The sequence below is a fragment of the Balaenoptera acutorostrata genome, chromosome 1 (assembly GCF_949987535.1).
Source record: "Balaenoptera acutorostrata chromosome 1, mBalAcu1.1, whole genome shotgun sequence".
Classification (NCBI taxonomy): Eukaryota; Metazoa; Chordata; class Mammalia; order Artiodactyla; family Balaenopteridae; genus Balaenoptera; species Balaenoptera acutorostrata.
This window is the reverse complement of record NC_080064.1, coordinates 7,354,152-7,375,584: the sequence shown is the minus strand read 5'-3', so window position 1 is coordinate 7,375,584 and position 21,433 is coordinate 7,354,152. Positions and strand designations below refer to the sequence as shown.

At 50.0% G+C, this 21,433-nt stretch overlaps 1 pseudogene; it reads left to right on the top strand.

The window, feature by feature from the left end:
- The first annotated feature begins 582 nt into the window (after positions 1 to 582).
- On the top strand, positions 583 to 19,070 carry LOC103005970 (developmental pluripotency-associated protein 2-like; annotated as a pseudogene).
- The last annotated feature ends 2,363 nt before the right edge of the window (positions 19,071 to 21,433 follow it).

Genomic DNA, 21,433 nt, shown 5'->3' with positions numbered 1-21,433 from the left:
AGGCTGTGAGTATGAGGGGGCAGGGGGTAAATGGGAAATCTCTGAACTTTCCCCTCCATTTTGCTGTGAACCTAAACCTGTTCTGAAACACAAAGCCCATTAAAAAAATATTCACTGAGCCAAAAACCCCTCACCTTGGTCATCAGCCCCTGAGCTGGGAGTGGAAGGAAAGCTGGGGCTCACAGGAGAAGGGCCCCCACGAGAGGCTGTCTAGAGAGGCGAAGGCCTGCAGTTGTCCCACATCCAGGCCTGCCCGGGTCATCCTCATCTCCCCAGGCCTCATCAGCCTTGGAGGGGACACTTGAGGCGCCAACGGTGACTGTAAAACAGGGGCTGGGTGGGGACTTCCCTGGCGGTCCAGTGGTTAACACTCCGCGTGTCTACTGCAGGGGGCGCGGGTTCGATCCCTGTCGGGGAACTAAGATCCCACATGCCCCGCAGCCAACAACAGCAGCAGCAGCAGCAAAAATAAAAAACAAGGGCTGGGGGGTCTCCCACCTGTGGGCAGACTGCGTCTGGGCTCCAGTCCTGCTTCACCACTTTTCAGCGGGGAAACTTGCCAAGTCTGTGGCTGTCTGTAACATGGCGATCACACCTCACGTGGGCGTCAGTGAAGATTACCGAGGTGACACGGGTGGATGGCCCGGGGCTGACAGCTGGACAGCAGTGGTAGCCGGCGGGAGGGAATTGTCAGTTCCCCGAGTTCCTGCTGACACCGCTGCGCCCCCTGGTGGCCGCATCGGGAGCGGCCGCTCTGGCCGTCTCTTGGCCACACTCGCCCCTGCAGCTGCCTGCAGCTTGCTTTGCCAGCGGTTTATGACGCACTAATCAAGGTCCCCAAAGGTGGCCATGCTGAGTTTTCTCCCAGCTTCCTCTTCTCGGGTCCTGGGGTCGCCATCCCCAGGACAGGACTGGTGGATGCTTGCAGGATTGTGCTCTAAACCCTTTCACACACCCATAACCAAATCTACCTGGGATGGAGACCCTACCCCTGGTCCTCTATCTCCCCCTACCCCATGTCCCTTGGGCTCTCCCAGGACACATCCCCAGAGGTGGAAGGAGACAACCCCTTCCCCTCTGGAAAGCCCACACCAGCCCTGGACAGCCCATCCCACTAAGGCGGGCTGCTAGGGCTGGGTATACAGACAGGTCCTCCCTTGGGACCCTCCCTCAAGGGGCAGGAAGTCCAGGGAAGGGCCCTGCCACCTGGTTTTTGAGGGACGCTGAGTGCCAGCACTTGGAGGGGATTTATCCACTCTCATCTTCTCCAGCAACCACAAATAAGGATAAAAAAATTGGCAAAGTATGTGTTTCAAATTCCCAAATTGATGGGACTGCTGGTTAACTCATGAAAGGAAGAAATTAAGAGAAAACGATAATGTACTGGTGAAGTAATTGATCAGTCATTAGGGGAAAATTCTAGATTCCACTTTAAAAAACCCTATTAGGTAATGTGTTTGTAAGGAAAAGTATTTATTTATTTATTTATTTAAACATTTATTAAAAATTTTTTTTAATGTTATTATTTTTTAAATTAAATTTATTTATTTTTGGCTGCATTGGGTCTTCGCTGCTGCGCATGGACTTTCTCTAGTTGCGGTGAGCGGGGGCTGCTCTTCATTGCGGTGCGCGGGCTTCTCATTGTGGTGGCTTCTCTTGTTGCGGAGCATGGGCTCTAAGTGCCCGTAGTTGTGGCTTGCAGACTCTAGAGCGCAGGCTCAGTAGTTGTGGCGCACAGGCTTAGTTGTTCCGCGGCATATGGGATCTTCCCAGACCAGGGCTCGAACCCGTGTCCCCTGCATCGGCAGGCGGATTTTTAACCACTGCCCCAACAGGGAAGTCCCAGAAAAGTATTTATTAATAACATCTTTCTGGATTATTTTCTGGTGCTGTCCTCAGTTGGCTGATGACAACTTTCATGTCAATGTGCCCTCAGCTCTAGCCCAGCTAAAGAGCCACCCCCGAGCCCTCTGATGAGGGAGCCCTGGAACCCACCCACATGGCCATTAGTATCTTAGTAAAGGTACCCGTCCCAGGACATCCTAAGTATGATTGGATTCTGGAGGAAACTGGCAAAGGGCACAGGTCTGCTGACCAGAAGCTGAATGGAGACCCCCCAACCGCCGCCACTGCTGGGAGAGCAGAGTGGGAACCACGGGGGAGGAGGGGAGAACACTGTGTGTCCGTGTGTCCATTTGGGGTTTTAGTCTGGACCTGAGCAGGTTGTGAAATCAGGGCATTTGAGCCATGTTTATCTAAATTTCAAAGGGCCAAGTTGGCCCAAAGTGACATCTGAATTGGTCACAGTATTTAAAATCACTGATGTTGCCTTGGATATCAGAGTGCTGCCAGCAAACAGGCTGTGTGACAGGGCCGCCAGGGCTGGAGGATGGCAGACTGTTCTGGAAGGAGAGCAGAGGAGGGCCTCCGAGCTCAGGGAAGAGGGGCAGCTAAGGGAGAGGGGTCCAGGGCTCCCTGTGTAGACTGGGGCCAACCTGGGAACCGAGCGGGGGCCTCACCTGCCCAGACCTGGACTCAGGATCTCAGAGATCCTTGTGTTTCTCACCGCCTCCTTCACAGGCTCGGAAATCTCAGAAGGACTTCTGGACAAATTTTAGGTTCTGGTCATTTGAAAGACATCAATTGTGTGGTATTTGTCATTTTTCTCTGACAGAGTCTCAGGTGTATTTTCTGTCTTAAAAATAGTTTTTCCATGATAAAAGCAACAGAGCCACAGAGAGCTGGGAAAATTGGGACAGAAAAGCAAATAAAACTGTAGCTCCAACCACAAACACGGTCGGCATGTGCCTCCACTCCCTCTGTTTGTGAACACGGCTGCGATCCCAGGCCACTTGCAAATCTAAATTATGTGTGAAAATAGAAAAACACTGAGACAGTAGGTCTTAAGTGGTCTCACCCCCCACCACTCACACACACCCACCCCCCCACAAATAACTACGTGAAGTGATGGATGTGTTAATTAGCTTGATTATGGTAATCATTTCACAATGTGTACGTATATCAAATCTTTTTGTTGTACATTTAATGTATATAATTTTTTGTCAATTATACCTCAATAAAGCTGGAAAAAATAGAAGAGCAGTTTTCTTCAACAAATAAGATGCAAGATGAACAGGGAACCTATAACCTTTTTATCTAAAAGAAATTTAAATGTCAGACCAACCAAACTTGGTGGATCCTGATTCAGTCTGTTTAAAAAAAAAAAAAAAAAAGGAATATTTTTGGCATTGAGGAGACTATTGATAATATGACACTAGTCATATTTAATTATGACTAGTTAATTAAATTAATTAATTAAATTTAATTTAATTATGTTGAAGTTTTTTTTTTAGGTGTGATAGTATTGTGATGAGATTAAAAAGAGTCTATCTTTCATGCATTCAGAAATATTTACAGATGGAATATGCTCTCTGGGATTTGGTTTAAAATAATACAGTTGGAGGGAGTGGATGGAGGTCAAGACGAAATGAGGATGAGACTGGCCACGTGTTGGTAATTGTTGAAGCAGAGTGGTGGCTACGTATGGGTTCATTAGACTATTTCTTTATTTTAAAAAATGTTTGCAATTCTCTATAATAAACGCCCATAATAAAAAGGAGTTAAATTTTTTAAAAAGGGTCACACAGGGGCTAGGACTGACCTTCTTTGGGTACAAAGGGACTCAGACACCAAGAGGTACCCCTGTGGGCTGGGAAGAGTATGCCAGGCTATTCAGACTGGTCCAGCCGCCAGCTCCCTCCGTATGCCCCTTTCTAAGGCTCAGTCCCCAGTGTCCACCAGGGGGCAGCTGAGACCACGTGAATTGACCCAGAGTGGCGGGGCTGGACAGGTCCTCCTGGCTCTTTTCTCCACCTCCTCTGAGATGTGCTGAGATTTGACTCCTCCGTGGGGGAAAGTTTGGGCACAAACCTAAGAGATGTGCATGAAGTCAAGGCGAGGGTCGAGATTGCAGGAATGTTGCTGAAAACTTGTAGCTGAAAACTGGGCTTTCCTGCTGTTTTCTTCAGAGAACTTTATTTCTTTGGCTTCTGTCCCAGAGTTTCTCCAGTCTCCCTTGTGGGTTTTTCTTACACAATTGTTTTGGGGGATATAATTTACATATCATACAGATCGCCCACTTAAAGTGTACAATGCAGTCATTTTTAGTATATTCAAAGATATGTGAAACTATCACCTCCTACAATGTTAGTTTTTTAAAATCACTTTAAAAGCAAACCATATATGGTTTAGTTATCCCCCGACTATCTTCCCATCCCCTGTCCCCAGCCCTAAGTCACCACCAATCTACTTTCCGTCTGTAGATTTCTCTACGCTGGACATTCCCTTGTGGTTTTGATGAACGAGGAGGCTTTTTTCTCTCCCACCCTGGAAATGAGAACATCACAGGACCCCCCTGGGGGCCTCCTGCCCCTCCCTCAGCGAGCTTGGTCCAGAACACAGAAGCTGCAGGTTGCCATGATACTCTCTAGACTGGTCGTTAAAACTGGTTTCTCTAAAATTAGAGTCTAAAGAGGTTGGGGTCCACTGGATCACACCCACCCCGTACACACATGTGTGCACACACAAGGAATTAGAGCAGGGTCGTGAACCGTTACAGTTCAAAAAGACTCTGACCGCCCTCATGCACAGTGGGGGGATTGTACAATGATGCGGTCCCTGTGGAAAATGAGCTGGTAGTTCCTCAAAAACTTAAAGTCACCACAAGACCCAGCAACTCCAAGACTAGGTTTACACCCAAGAGAATTGAAAGCATAAGGTCTGTGCAAAAAACTTGGACACAGATGTTCATAGAAGCATTATCCACAATAGCCAAAAAGTGGAGACAACCCAAATGTCTATCAACAAAGGAACAGATAAAATGTAGCACAGCCGTACTGAATACTATTCAGCCATAAAAAGCAATGAAGTACTGATACATGAGTGAACCTTGAAAACATGATGCTCAGTGAAGGAAGCCAGACACAAAAGGCCACATACTGTATGATTCCACTGATAGGAAATGACCTGAATAAGCAAACTCATAGAGACAGAAAGATTAGTGGTTGCCTGGGGTTGCAGGGAGGGGGATGGGAAGTGACTGCCAATGGGGGTGGGGGTTCTTTTTGGGGTGATGAAAATGTTCTGGAGTCAGATAGTGGTGATGGTGGTACAACATTGTGAAGAGGCTCAAAACCAGTGAGTTACACACTTTAGAATGGTTAAAATGGTGAGAAAAAAAAAAAAGACTGAATCTGACGGGCCATCTTTCACCCAGGTGGGCAGAAGTTCTGAGGACTCCTTCTAGAACTGGGGTGCAGAGCGAGGTCTGGAACGTTCCCAGCCTCAGGCTCTGGGCTGCCGTTGCCCTCACTGCTCCCCTGAAATGGCTCTTGTGTCACGGGTGATGCTCCCCTGGTTTTCTCCTGCTTCTCTGACGGCTGCTCCTCCTCTGCCAGCTGGCAATGCTGGTGTGCCCTACACCCAGCCCTCGGACCCCTGCTCTTCTGGTCACTCCCAGGTGCCTCCCAGCCATCAGTCCAGCCCGAACTGTCCCCTGACTCCAGACTCCCCCATCCACCTGCCTCTCCATCTGGCCGAGATGCCCAACAGGAAGCTCAAACCTAACTTCTGCAGATCCACTTCTGCCCTCCCCAACCCAACCGGCTCCTGACCCCTGTGATCTGCACTCCATCCTTCCAGTTGCCCAGGCCAAAGACATCGGGGTCATCCCTGGCTCTTTCTCCCACACTCAACATTCAACCTGTCAGGAAATCCTTTCAGTTCTACGTGACATGAGAAGATGTTCCGGATTCGACTGTTCTCACCACCTCCCCTGCTTCCTCTCTCACCCGATTACTGTAATAACCCCCTATGGAGTCTCCCTTTTGCCTTTCTAGAATCTTCTCAACACAGCAGCCACATTGACCCTTTTAACCATAAATCGGATCATGTTTCTGCTCAAAACCTCCTGCGGCCCCCATTTCACTCAGAGAAAAAGCTGAAGTTGCTACAAGGTTCACAGGACCCTCTTTGATCAGAGCCCTTGTGTGGGCTGAATAACAGCGCCCCAAAAGATGGCCATCTCCTAACCCCTGGGACTGGTGAATATGTCACCTTACATGGGAAAAGGGTCTTTTGATGATGTGATCAAGTTAATGATCTTGAGAGGAGGAGATCATCCTGAATTATCTGGGTGGGCCCTAAGTGTGGTTTCAAGTGTCCTTATAAGAGGGAAGCAGAGGGAGATTTGACCCCAGAAGAGGAGAAGGCTCTGTGACCACAGAGGCAGAAGTGGAGGGGCCATGAGCCAGGGAATGCGGGCGGCCTCTGGAAGCTGGAAGATACGGGAACAGACTGCCCGGGAGCCTCCGGCGGGAACCAACCCGCCCCACACTTTGATTTTAGCCCCGTAAGACTTGTTTTGGACTTCTGACCTCAGGACACCACAGGAAAATAAATTACTGATGTTTTAAGCCACTAAGTTTGTGATGATTTGCTACAGCAGCATCAGAAAGCAAATACACCCCCCTCATCTCTTTGACCTCATGGCCGAGTCCCTCTCCCTCCCTTCTCGTGGTGCCTCCAATTGGCCAGGCACTTGCTGGCCTTGGGGAGTTTGCTCTGGCTGACCTTTCTGCTGGGAGCACCCCCAAATGAACCCATGGCCAGCTGTCTCGCCTCAAGTCCTGAGAAAAGCCACCTTCTCCAGGAGGCCCACCCTGACCACTCTATTTAAAAGGCAGCCCACCCCATCCTTCCACCCCGAGCACTTCCAAAATCCTTTCCTTGCACAGCACGCCAGTGACTTGGTAGCCAAAGCCAGGTACCCCTGATGATAAGCTTCCAAAGTGATAAAGCATAGTACTTAGAGCACGATTTGCACGTGCACGTGGAAAAGACCCGGAGGGGATGGAACAAAGACACCACCAGGGATGGTCTCCAGGCTGTGGTGTTCTAGATGACTGCTGCAGTTCTCAAACTTTCCTATATTTTCAAAAATTTCTGCAAAAGCTTAAAAAGTGCCATTTTCATTTTTTTATTATTATGAAAAATGGCAAGCATATACAGAAGTGGACAGAATATTATGATGCATCTCTACATACCTGTCAGCCAGCATCTGCAATGGTCAACTCATGGCCAGTCTTGTTTTGCCTACATCTCCACTCACTCTTCTGCATCCTCATCCTGTATTATTTTGAAGCAAATCTCGGACATCATACTGTCTACAAATGACAAGACCCCCCGAGGCTAACTCCACTTCGTTGCTGTAAGGAAAATGCCAGGGCCTCCATCATATCTTGGAGGGCAGAATGGGCAAATGGGCAGTACAAGATCATATCATGTTCCCTTCCAGCCACTTTACCCAGTGAAGGATGATTGAGCTGTTGTGTCAGCCAAGAGGGCTCTGCAACGCCAGCCTGGAGCCCCATTTACTTTTCGTTTATTGTGGTAAAATACACATCACATGAAGTTTACCATTTTAATCATTTTAAAGTGTATACTTCAGTGGCATTACATACATTCACCATGTTGTGCAACCATGACCATTATTTAGTTCCTGACCTTTATCATCACCCCAAAAGGCGCCCCCCACCCATTAAGCACCCACTTCCGGTTCCTTCTTCCCTCCAGCCCCTGGAAATCACTTGTCTGCTTTCTGTCTTTATGGATTTACCTATTCTGGACATTTCTTTTCTTTTTTTTTTTTTTAATGAAAAAAAGAACTTAAAAAAAAATTTTTTTGACCACGCCACGTGGCTTGCGGGATCTTAGTTCCCCGACCAGGGATTGATTGAACCTGTGCCCCCTGCCATGGAAGCCCAGAGTCCTAACCACTGGATCACCAGGGAATTCCCTCTGGACATAAATAAAATGGAATCATAGACTATGTGGCCCTTTGGGTCTGATTTCTTTCACTGAGCATGTTTACAAGGTTCACCCGGGTTGTGGCGTGTGCCAGAGTTTCATTCCTTTTTATGGCCGAGTGACATCCCATTGCATGGCTGTGCCACCCTGCGTTCAACCAGTCGTCTGTCTATGGACACGTGGGTGGTTTCCACCTTTTGTGAATAGTGCTGCTATGAACATTCGTGTTTCATGTATTCAATATTAAAGGGGTAAATGTTAAGTCCTACCTAGAAGAACAAAACACCAATTGCTCAAGTACAGGAAAGTTCTGTGCCCAACATCTGGAGTTTTCCTGCATTCCCATCTCAATAAGGACTGACGGTGTGATGCAGTTCTTGGGGAAGTAGATGCACGAGTGCAGTCATTGGCGTATCTTTTGCTCAGCTTGGATCAGAGACCAGAAGCGCATTGGCTGTTTACTGTTGGAGGTAGAGCAGTGTCTGGAGAACAAGTCTCTCTTTACCAGAAGCACCAGCCCCATGGTGTCCCGGCCGATCGGCCACAACCATTGAGGCATTACGGGTTCCACAGGAAAGATAAGGCCTTGGGTTCAAATCCCCGTCCTGCTGCTTCCCGACTGTATGGCCAAGTTTGTTACTTAACCCGTCCAACCGTAGTGTCCACTCCCTATAATGGAAACCTCCTAGGATGGTTGTTTCAGAGGAAATAAGATAATGTGGCCAAGCCCTCTGGCGTTACCTGCCACGTGGAAGATGCTCCACGGACATTTGCAGGGGCCCTGGGATGCTGGAACGACCAGCGGAGGTAGCTGGTGTGGGCCCAGGGCTCCAGGATTACCTGCTGAGCCCCACGGCTTTGTTCCTCAGGTTGAATGTGCTTTAGGCAGAAACAGATCATAACACAAAGCAGTTTCCTCTTACAGCTTGATAAAGAGGATCCAGGGAGAGCAGGAAAACAGGCTGGGAGTGGGGAGAAAACCCACGCTCAGATAACAGCATGTGATACCACGAGTATCACAAAATATGCTCGATCCAGCCAAAATCGTGTCTGCAATCAGGCTGATGAGAAGTCCTTGCACAAAAATAGCACCCTTGGAGATAAGAGGATGTTTCTTATTGGGAGAATTTTCTTTTGGGTCTTCACATGGAGAGTTCACTGGCGACTCTGGAGGGAATTTTGAGGAGAAAAGGCAATAAAAGTGATGAAGAGGCTGGAGGGCCTGATTATGAGCAAAGATGAAATGACAGCCGTAGCACAGATTTTGGGGAGACACGGCCTCATCTGGCAGATGTGAAGGGTCCCAGATGGAAGGAGAGGTTGGGAAAGTCTGGGAGGATGTAAGTAGGAGTAAGGCTGTGATATTATGAAAAGAAAGTGATAGGCTGTGGATCAAGATGATTTCTGGGCAAAGAGCCTGTTTAGGAGAATAATAGCATCCCAAGGGCCGTAGACATGCTCCATGGCTCGATACAGCTAACATTTGACAAGATCAAAGTCTTAGAAGCTGCTCTGTTGGAAGTGGCCACCTCCTCCCCAACTCAGATGTTTCATCTCCAGGCCCCTTGTCTCTTTCACAAGTTTGGAAATGCCATGTGGGTTTGCAGCCCAGGTCTTCAGGGCGGTGGCCGGGGCTCTGGCCTGTGAACACAGGCTCAGAAGAGAGCTTAGCAAAGAGGAGCAGATGCATGAGCCGGCTGGAGAGCATCTTTATCCATCCAGGGAGCGAAGGATGGATGAAGGACCAGATGAAGGGGATGCTGTTGGAATACCGGGGTCAACAACCAATGCCCTTCTGGCCTCCGGTCTGAGCCGAGCACACACTGGGCTGTTTGCTCCCAGGCCAGTCTCTTTGATTTCCATGGCTCCTCTGCCCACGGGGTCATGATGCCTCAATGTTTCCCGCTGACGAGGTACTTTCATACCTATTACCTCCTTTATCATTGTTACTACTTGAAGCTGACCTTCAGAGCAGCAGAAGTATTCGCATCATCTTCTCTGGTCCCCCGATTTGCTGGTGAGGAAACTGAGGCCCTCAGAGAACAAGTGACTTGATCAGAGGCAGCCAGCACTCCCAGACCTTTTGCACGTATAACGCAGAGACCACGGCGCACGACTCCATGCCCGTGACACCTACGGGGCAGCGCTTTGCTGAACTCCAGGAGGCTGCCACTGGGAGGAGAAGTGGGTGGCTGTGGGTGGACAGGGGTTGGAGAGAGATTTACTCTATTCCCCTTGTGTACATTAACAAATTTTTTTAAATTTATTTATTTATTTTTGGTTGTGTTGGGTCTTCGTTTCTGTGTGAGGGCTTTCTCTAGTTGTGGCGAGCGGGGGCCACTCTTCATCGCGGTGCGCAGGCCTCTCACTATCGTGGCCTCTCTTGTTGCGGAGCACAGGCTCCAGACGCGCAGGCTCAGTAGTTGTGGCTCACGGGCCCAGTTGCTCCGCGGCATGTGGGATCTTCCCAGACCAGGGCTCGAACCCGTGTCCCCTGCATTGGCAGGCAGATTCTCAACCACTGTGCCACCAGGGAAGCCCTAAAATTTTTTAAAAATATATTTATTATTTTTTGGCCACCCCACATGGCTTGTGGGATCTTAGTTCCCCGACCAGGGATTGAACCCGGGCCCCAGCCGTGAAAGGGATGAGTCCTAACCACTGGACCGCCAGGGAATTCCCCCCTTGTATACACTTTAAATTGGAGGCTATACACATGTAGTATTTATTCAAAAATAATATTTAAAAGAAAGAAAGAAGGAGGGGACTAGGGTACCTGGGACAAAGGTGCTCCCTTTGGGGGGGAGGAGCTGACCTCAGAGAGTGGGGTGTGATCACGAAGGCCAATGTCAGGAATTTGAGTTCTATCATGGCTAGCTGTGTGGCCTTGGGCAAGCTACTTAACCTCGCTGGGCCTTTGTTTCTCAGGCCCTACCTTAGGGCTCTCCTGAGGGGCAATGAGTGAAGCGCTTCAGTGGTGCCTGGCAGACAGACCCCTCTTAAGATCATGTACTCGTCCATGGAGATGGGCGCCACGGGAGGGCTCTGAGCAGAGGCGCGACTTGCTCAACAGCTTATGCTGTCACAGGGTCCCTCTGGCTGCTGTGTGAAGGGGGGTCAAGCAGAGACCAGGGAGAGAGGAGACCAATTAAGAGGCTTCGGCCTCCATCCAGGTGAGAGGCCAGTGGCTGGGGCCAGCAGGAGCAGTGAAGGTGGTGAATGTATTTTGAGAGTCTGGCCAATAGGATTTTCTGATGGATTAGACAGGGGCTGTGAGAGAGGGGCTGGAAGAGAGGGCTCAGGGGCGACCGCAGGGTTTGGGGGCATGGCACCTGAGATGGGGAAGCCTGTGAGAGGAGCAGGTGTGGGGCATGGAAGCCTCGAGATGCCTGCCCCATATCCAGCTGGAGATATGAGTGGGAAGCTGATGGCCTTAAAGCCCCGATGTGGGGTGAGCTCACAGAAGGTGTGAGGGTGGATGGAGAAAAGAAGAGCCCAGGCCTGGGCCCTGGGGACCAACACCTTAGGGACTAAGAGAGGAGGGGGAGGGGGAGGGGGGAAGGAGAGGGGGAGGGGGAGGGGGGAAGGAGAAGGGGAGGGGGAAGAGGAAGGCTGAATTATTCCTACAAGCCTTTATTGAGCACCTACCATGTTCCAAGCCCCGTGGAGGCCCTGGGATGGGGATGGAAAGCCCAGGCTCTGCACTTAGGAGCTTCCAGGCTGATGCCTGAGGCCAAGGAGCAAACCGCTGTCCTCAGACTTGGTATCAACCACACCGGGGCCCGGTTCTGGGGCTCAAGTGATAAAGAGAAGGGCATCTAAACCCAACTGTGTATTGAGAGAGGCTTCCCAGAAGTGGGATGCTTGAACTGGGCCTTAAAAACAATCAAGCGCAGGAAAGGGAGGAGGAATGGTCCAGAAGAACCCACAAGAGAGGTGTGAACTGAGAACCGCAGATGTTACATGGGGTCTGGGGGGTCCGGGGGGCCCTGGCTGGCGGAGTGTGAGGCCCCTCGGGCTTGGGTTTGATCCCAAGGGTTGTGCGGCCACCATGTCAGGGGTCGTTGGCCAAATCCAGCTACAACCTGTTTTTGTACAACCTGAAGATGAACAGTGGTTTTCACCTTTTTAAACGCTTAGGAGGGAAAAAAAGCAAAAGAAGAACGCTATTTCATGACACGTGAAAATAATATGAAGTTCAAATGTCAGTGTCCATAAATAAAGTTCTACTGGGACAAGCCAAGCCCATCCTTACGTACTGAACAAGGGAAAGCAGCTGTGGCAGAGTGATGGTCTCAGCCGTGTGGTGGGACCTGTGGACTTAAACAGCTGGTTGTCTCGTCCTTTACAGGACGATTGTGGGGCTTTGGGATGACAGACGTGGTGAAGAAGACAGAAGTCGGGCCCTGGTGGAGTTTCCATCCGAGTGAGGCTGTCCCAATCCAGAAGCTGCCCCTTTCTGAGAGCAGAGACCATTTGGAACATGATCCACTCCTGCTTCTAGAACTTCACCTGTCCATTTTCCCAGGAGAGAGTCAGCCCTCATGAGGGAGGCTGCAAGCTCCTAGGCGGGCCCCCTCCCAAACCCCTGGGAGAGGCGATGAGGCCGCCAGGGGCCTCGGAATGTTCTCTCTGGCTGGCGTTCACGTGGTGGTCAGCGGTCCAGGAGGAAGGGACCGCACGGGTCCTGGGGCTCCCTCTCGGAGCCCATCCCCTCTCACTGGTAGAAGGAGAGGCCCTTTACCCAGTGTCGGGTTTCATTGTGTTGCTTTTCCTTCAAAAACAGTCCATTCAAGTTGAATGCGGGTGTAGAACCCTGTTCTGAGGGGCGGGAGGCCACCTGCTGCTGCTGCACGGCACGGACCCATGTGGCTCCCGGAGTCCAGCCCTGGTGGCTGGTGGACAGAGACAGAGCTATCCAGCCTGAGAGCCCTGCAGCCCTGCGTGGAGCCCTCGGCTCGGCTGACCTCTGACCTCAGAGTCATTTAGATCCTGGTGGGCTGGCTAAGAGCAAGACCAGAGCCAGCCTGCTGGGGTGCAAACAGCCCTGTGCCACTTAGCAGCTGCGTGACTTTGGGCAGCTCAACCTCTCTGTGCCCTGTGCCCCCCAGCTTCCATAAAATATGGTTATAATAATACCGACCCCACAAAGCTCTTATGAGAATGAAACGGCTTAGTGTTTGTTCTTAGAACAACGCTTGGCACCGAAGGCTCTGTAAGTTCTTGTCACATAAAGTAAATCAGGGAGGGCGAGAGCCTCAGAGGGACCCCGGCTCTCTCGTTGTCTCCCAGGTCCTAGAGCACTTGGTCACTGTGCTCTTCTGGCACTTAGCAAATATTTTTTTTTTTTGTGGCATGCTGCACATTTCGCGGGATCTTGGTTCCCCTACCAGAGACTAAACCCGGGCCCTTGGCAGTGAAATTGTAGAGTCCTAACCACTGGACTGCCAGGGAATTCCCGAGCACTTAGCTTTTTTTTTTTTAAAATTTTATTTATTTATTTATTTTTGGCTGCGTTGGGTCTTCATTGCTGCACGAAGGCTTTTCTCTAGTTGTGGCAAGCGGGGGCTACTCTTCATTGCAGTGCATGGGATTCTCATTGCGGTGGCTTCTTTTGTTGCAGAGCACAGGCCCTAGGTGCATGGGCTTCAGTAGTTGTGGCACGCGGGCTCAGTAGTTGTGGCTCACGGGCTCTAGAGCACAGGCTCAGTAGTTGTGGCGCACGGGCTTAGTTGCTCCGCGGCACGTGGGATCTTCCCAGACCAGGGCTCGAACCCATGTTGCCTGCATTGGCAGGCGGATTCTTAACCACTGCGCCACCAGGGAAGCCCCACTTAGCTATTTTTAACTCATATTATTGTTATTGGGTCCAGGGTGGGCACTGCCTTAAATCTCTGCGCCGCACATACTGCCTAGCACAGCATCTGGTTCATAGTGGGTCTGGATGAAGGTTTAATAAATGAATAAGTGAATGAAACATCCCTCTTCTCTCACATTAATAGACTGTTCCTGGAAAAATGAATCCTTAAGAAGCAACCTTTGACTCTGGCAGCTGGGTCCCATGCTCGTCCGCCGGGGCAGCTGGGTCTGGTTGGGAGCTTGTAGGGTCACTGAGTGACCCTGGAGGGGAGTACGAGGGCCATGAAGGTGCTTCAAGTGCAGGCAGGTGGCTGGTGAGTGGCTTGGCTTCTCAGAGGCTGAGGCTTCCAATCCGCCCGGTCCTGACCTGCTGACCCCAGGAGAGAAGCCAACAGTGGGTTCCCCAACACCTGCCAGGACAGTGGGACCCATTCTCCCTGAGTAAGTCCTAGGATGGGCCGGGTCATTAGAATTCTAGGGCCCAGGCGTGCATTCGGTCCAGGGAAGTTAGACCAGAAGTCACAGGAGGCATGAAGTGTCCAGAGAGGCAACTTTTACTCCCTGACAAGTAGCTGGAGGCACTGGTGGGGGAAGGAAACCACTGGGAACCAGCTGAAGTTGCCTGTTATGGAGGCAAAGGCACCTGTGCGTCTTCATCCTTTGACTCGGGATAGCCAGTTCCCCATGTCCCCGGTACCCAGCTCAGCCCCACCCCATCTGTTCACACCTTAAGCGGCATCCAGAGGGGCGGTCCCTTCTGGGACACCCAGAAACAAGGAAAAGCGCGCCTGGCAGCCTCCTAGCCCCACCCCGCCACTGTCACCTCCCGACGCCCCTCTCTGCTCACGGAGGCTCAGACATTGCATTTAAGTGCGTGGAGCCAGCTAGCCAGAGGCAGGCAGAGGCCTGACATGATTGCCTTGGCCGGTCCGCAGATCAGTCATCGGTGAGGAAGGGGGGACGACAGATGACCCCCTCTGACAGCCTCCGGGCTCTCACATTTAAAGGCATGATTGTGGCCGCTACGAAAAGCCTTAGACAGGCTTTGGGTGGCATCGAAGGGCCTGATCAGGGTCATCGCAGGCTGGGGGAGAGATCTCCGTGCTCCCCGGCATCAAGAGTAGGAGTCAGAGGCCTCCCTGTGAGCGGGTCGCATCTCTCGCCATCCTCGCCTTCCCCCAGCCGTGGGCGGGGGGGGGGGCGGTGTGTGGCTCCCGGGAGAGTCCAATCTCAGCCAAAACAAAGACCAATCACTGAAATATTAGACATTGCATCCTTTTTTTTTTGATTTTCAAAATCTGAATTTTTATTTTTTTATTAATTAATTTTTATTGCAGTATAGTTGCTTTACAATGTTGTGTTAGCGTCTACTGCACAGCAAAATGAATCAGCCACACATATACATATATCCTCTCTCTTTTGGGTTCCCTCCCATTTAGGACACCACAGTGCATTAAGTAGAGTTCCCTGTGTTATACGATATGTTCCCATCAGTTCTCTATTTTATACATAGTATTAATAGTGTATAGTGTCAATCCCAATCTCCCAACTCCTCCCACCACGCCCTCCCTTCCCCCTTGGTATCCATACATTTGTTTTCTATGTCTGTGTCTCTATTTAGACATTGCATCCTTAATACAGGACAGAACAGAGCTGACGCTTGCCTGGATGAAGGCTGCTGCATACATTTAAAGTCTGTATCTTTGGGAAAAACTTGGGAAATAAGCTTTCTTTTAAAGCAGTTCACAGACTTCCCTGGTGGTCCAGTGGTAAAGAATCCGCCTTCCAATGCAGGAGATGCGGGTTCGATCCTGGTCGGGGAACTAAGATCCCACGTGCCTCGGGGCAACGAAGAGCCCGCACTGCATCGAAAGATCCCGCACGCCTCAGCGAAGACCCCACATGCCGCAACTAAGACCGGACGCAGCCAAAAAAATAAAGGAAAAAAAAAAATAAAGCAGTTCAGCCTCACTGTGACCCAAGCACTGTAATGTCAGCAGAGCCAGGCACACACTTGGCCCTGGAGGATCCCTGTTTGGGCGGGGGGGCGGGGTGGAGACCAGACATAGGCAGATAATGAACAACAATGTGTGGTGAAGATCTGTGACTGAATCACACGCAGGGTTGTGTGGAGCCCGGGGGACAAGGCTTTCTGCTGGAGGAGAGGTGGGGCACTGAGTCAGGGAAGGCTTTTTGGAGGAGGTAATGCCTGAATCAAGTGATAAGGGATGAGTAAGTGTTTGGGAGTCGGGTGGGGGTGATGAGAGCATTCTGGGCAGAGGAGACAGAAAGAGCAGAGACCCTAAGGCACGAAAAGCATTTTGTGTGTGTGTGTGTGTGTGTGTGTGTGTGTGTGTGTGTGTGTGTATGAACTGTGTGGCTGGCATATTAAACGAGGAGGGGGGGTTACAAGGGATGAAGGAGGAAGGAGACAGGGCTGCATCAGGAAGACTGTACGTTCCTTGCTAAGGAGTTGTATTTGATTTCGTAAAGGATGGGAGTATGCAAAGGCAGGTGAGTGAAATGCCACATGTATTGTTTGGGTCTCTTTAGTTGCATATTACAGAAACCCAGTTCCAATCAGCCTGAGCACAAAAGGATGCGATCGACTTTCAAAAGTGAAATGTTTTGAGGATAGGGCTACCTTCAGGCAGAGTTGGATCCAGGTGCTCAGACAATGTGGACAAGAACCAGCCTCCTGCTGAAACCGACTAATTTATAATTAAAATTTATAATTTTAAATTTTAAAATTTATAATTATAATTATAATTTATAATTAAAATTTATTAGTCATTATAATGACTAATTTATAATTAAAATAATACCCAGGTTTCTTTTTTTTAAAAATTAATTAATTTATTTATTTATTTTTGGCTGTGTTGGGTCTTCGTTTCTGTGCGAGGGCTTTCTCTAGTTGCAGCGAGCGGGGGCCACTCTTCATCACGGTGCGCGGGTCTCTCACTATCACGGCCTCTCTTGTTGCAGGGCACAGGCTCCAGATGCGCAGGCTCAGTAGTCGTGGCTCACGGGCCCTGTTGCTCCGCGGCATGTGGGATCCTCCCAGACCAGGGCTCGAACCCATGTCCCCTGCATTGGCAGGCAGATTCTCAACCACTGCGCCACCAGGGAAGCCCAGTACCCAGGTTTCTGTTCTTGGTCTTCTTATTCCTCTCTGTCCTAGGCCATACCTGTTTGATCACACGTTTGCCTAGTTAATAAGGAGTAGTGACGGTCATGTGCCTTGAGTCACAGCTTTCCAATAAGCATCACAGTTTATGTGATGTTCTGGGATATCTTCCAGGTCAAGATGACCTGTACAGATTATGTTGACACAGATGCCCCTGGTTCACAGACCACGGGTTCAAAGACACATAGACCACAGATGATTAAGATGATTAACCCCAGCTCCTTTGTTCTTCCCCTTTAGAAATCCCTAACTCAGAGACCAAGTTGGAGTGGATCTGAGACTTGTCTCCCATTCCTTTGCTTGGCGCCCTGCAACAAAATCCTTGCTTTGTTGCAAACTCCCGCCCTCAGTTTGGCTTTCTTTGCTTCGGACACACGAGCCCTTTGCGTGGATTAAGTGCTTTGTCTCTGCTTTCCTTCAGGTGGGTTTCTTTCCCAGGTGGGCACTCCTTCCATGGTGACAAAGGTGGCTGTCAGCAACCGCAGTCTCCCATTCTGCTGATCAGTGAGCCAAGCAGAGAAGCCACTTGCTCCAGAAGTCCTGTGGCTGCTCTCATTGAGGGGGATCGAGTCACAAGCCCATCCCTGAACCAATCACGCTGACTGATTTGCCAGGTTTGAGTCATGTGCCCGCCCCTGCACGCAGCGATGGGCAGCCAAGTGGACTTAGGGGAGGGGTGGGGTGGCTTCCCCAAAGTAAAATGTGGGTGCTACGATCAGAAGAGGGGGAAATGGGGTGCTGGGCAGCTACAAACAACAGATGTCTAGTTTCATAGTGTATGACTCCATTTATATGAAATGTCCAGAATAGGTAAATCCAGAGACAGAAAGCAGATTGGTGGTTGCCAGGGGCTGGGAGGAGGGGGAACAGGACTGATGGTGGTTTAATGGGCAGGGGGTTTCCTTTTGGTGTGATAAAAATGTTTTGGAACCAAATAGAGGTGGTGTTTGCACAACACTGTGAATGTACTAAATGCCACTGAGTTGTTCACTTTATAATGGTTAATTTTATGTTATGTGAATCCCACCTCAATAAAATTCTTTTTAAAAACCCCAGAAAAATGGCATACCCAAATTACAAGAAGAATTTCTTTGAAGAGGCATTAGATGAAGAAAATGTGACTCTTACATTGGTTCCAGTTAATGAGGGAATTGTTGAAGACCGTCAAAGGGAACCAGGTGTTTCTTCAACTTCAGAAGTCAACGTGGAGGGACTTCCCTGGTGGTCCAGTGGGTAAGACTCCCTGCTCCCAATGCAGGGGGCCCGGGTTCGATCCCTGGTCAGGGAACTAGATCCCGCATGCCTGCCGCAACTAAGAAGAAGTCCGCGTGCCGCAACTAAGAAGTCTGTGTGCCACAACTAAATGATCCCGCATGCCACAACAAAGATCCCGTGTGCCACAACTAAGACCCGGCACAGCCAAAATAAATAAATAAATAAATAAATAAATAAAAATATAAAAAAAGAAGTCAATGTGGAGCCACTGAATACAAATGATCAAGCTCATCCTCCTCAAACAAAAGAAGAGTTCAAGGCTTGCCCCAAATCTAGTTGTAGTAAACCAGCTTAACCCTTGCCGCCCATGATGCCTCCAGTTAATAAAGCGAGTTGGGACACCTTATGGAACTGTACCGATGGCCAGAAAATAGGGGTTTATCTGAGACTCCTGAAAAAGATCAGTATATTCCTCAGTCATCACAGGAGTCCAGATTGCAGTCGCGTTCAAGGAAACGCAAGATGGTGACCAACAGAACAAGTGTTCGGGAAAGCAGGACGAGTGAGAGCAGGAAAGGCCTATTGTGGTTGGAGTGATAACTTCAGCTCAGGAAGCCATGCTGGCAGCATGGTCAAGAATTGCTGCAAGAACGTTCAGCCTGAGGCTGTGAATTCATAGCCCCTTCCCACCTCTGTTGAGTCCTTTCTGCTGCAAGCCTCAGTTGTCCAGTGGTGTGTGGTCCCTGGCAGACCGCTCTTGGCAGACACAGAAGGTTGGTTTCGCCTGCAGTTCCATGCAGGTCAGGCCTGGGTGCCTGACACTCGCCGGAGGGTGAACTCTCTCTTTATGTTACCTGCCTGCACTTTCCCATCCCCAGACCTAGAAGATAATATGTTATACCCTGAATGTGCTAAGAAGAATAAGAAAATTATGAAAAGATAAATTGCAATGGGGAAGAGGAAGAAACCTGGTTTGGACACACCAACATCATTGCTTTTAGATGGTCCATGTAGGGAATTCCCTGGTGGTCCAGGGGTTATGACTTGGTGCTTTCACTGCACAGCCAAAAAAAAAAAAGGAAGTTAAAGGAAAAAAGGAACATAGATGGTCCATGTCTTAATACAAAATAAAAGGTTACCAGAGGGGAAGGGGTGAGGGGTGGGTGAGATGGGCGAAGGGGCGTAATTGTATGGTAATAATGGTAACTAGACTTATTGTGGTCTATTATTTTGTAGTGTACACAAATATCGAATTACTATGTTGTACATCTGTAACATAATGTTATATACCAATTTTACCTCAATTAAAAAAATGTTTTTTAGAAACAAACAAACGAACCCCAAACACAGTGGATGTCTACTCTCCAGGCATCCTGGGATGCTTCCTTATTTCACAGGGCCGCCTGGATGGTGTGACGCCTTTCCTTCCTTTTTCCCCTGTTCTTTCCCTTCTTAAACCTCAGAGGGTTTGGGACTTGCAGTGAATTTTAAGCCAGAGGTGATTCTGGGTGTGGCCACTGGCAGAGCCACTGCCCACTGCAGCGGCCCTGGAGACCTGGGTGGTTGGTCCAAAAGCTGAGCTCATGTCTTTTCATGAGACCTGGTAGAGAGGGCTCTAGTGAGATGCCAAGGACGTCTTGTTCACCAGCTGTACCTGTTTTCCTCCCGGCTTTGGGTGGTGGACGGGAGCTGTACTCCGTAGGGTACGAGGCTGCAGCTCCAATTGGCCGGGAAGACTTGGAATGCCGGATTTCCATCACCGCTTGGCACTGAGGATTCACAGATGACGCCACTATGAAAGGGCTGGTCTTGGGGAAAAGCTATTGGCGCTGGAATTGTAAAGGGGGAAGAGGGTTTTGGCTCATTCTCTGGGCTTTTCCAAATCCTCCATGCTGGGGTTTGGGCAGAGCCCAGAGCTGCCTTGGGGCTCTCCCAGAATGAGCTTGCATTAGCTCCTTCAGGAATGGGAGTTTGACTCCAAACACTCCTCCTTGGGTCGCTCGGCACCAGCTGGCTGTGGCGGGATGAGGCCCTCTGGTCCCTGGCAGGCCTGGCCCTCTGGACTCATCTGGCACAGACACGGGGAGCGGTCCCTCTGGCTGAGCTGTGCTCCCTGCTCCTGCCTTGAGCTGTGATGGGCTGATCTTAACTCCAGGGTCTGATCTCAGTGATGCTTCGGGGATTCTCAGGACATGGTTTTGGACCCGCCTGCATCACCTGTACCCGGTCATCTGGGGTTTAGGGTCCTGTTTACAATGCAGATCCTGCTGACTGGGTCAGAACCTCTGAGAGGGATTTTACAAACTCCGTTCGGGGATTTGTTCACCAGCTGAAGTTAGAGAGTGACTGGAGGATGGGACGATGCTTTGCTCCTGAAAGCTGAGGATTTCCTACTTGTTTTACCTCCTGCCTGGACGTGCAGGGTAGGAATTCTTGCAGATGCTGGGGTCCTGCAGAAGTATTACAGTGGGTCCTGGGGCCATGGGGCCTGAGTTTGAATCCTGACTCCGCTCCATCACTTTCCAGCTGGGGCACTCCGGACCAACCACCTTGCTTCACTGGTCCCTGGTTTCCTCATCTCTAAAAAGGGGTCCCTCAGGAATTCCCTGGTGGTCCAGTGGTTAGGACTCTGTGTTCTCACTGCTGAGGGCCCGGGTTCAATCCCTGGTGGGGGAACTAATATTCCACAAGCCGCACAGTGTAGGCAAAAAGTAAAAAAATAAAAAAAACTAAAAAGGGGGCTCTCGAAATTCATGTCCACCCAGGCCCTCCGAATATGACCTTATTTAGAACCAGGGTCCTTGCCTATGTCATTAGTTAAGGATCCCCAGAGGACATCAGTCTGGATTTAGGGTGGACCCTAAGTCTGATGACTGGTGTCCTTGTAAGAAAAGGAGAGGAGGGGACTTCCCTGGTGGTGCAGTGGTTAAGAATCCGCCTGCCAATGCAGGGGACACGGGTTTGACCCCTGGTCTGGGAAGATCCCACATGCCGTGGAGCAACTAAGCCCGTGTGCCACAACTACTGAGCCTGCGTGCCGCAACTACTGAAGCCCGTGCACCCTATAGCCCATGCTCCGCAACAAGAGAAGCCACCGCCGTGAGAAGGCCGTGCACCACAGCGAAGAGTAGCCCCCGCTTGCCGCAACTAGAGAAAGTCCGCGCACAGCAACGAAGACCCAACACAGCCAAAAAATAAAATAAATAAATAAATAAATTTAAAAAAAGAAAGAAAGAAAAGGAGAGAAGGACACACAGAGGTATACACAGAGTGGAAAAGACCATGTGAAGCCAAGGCAGAGAGGGG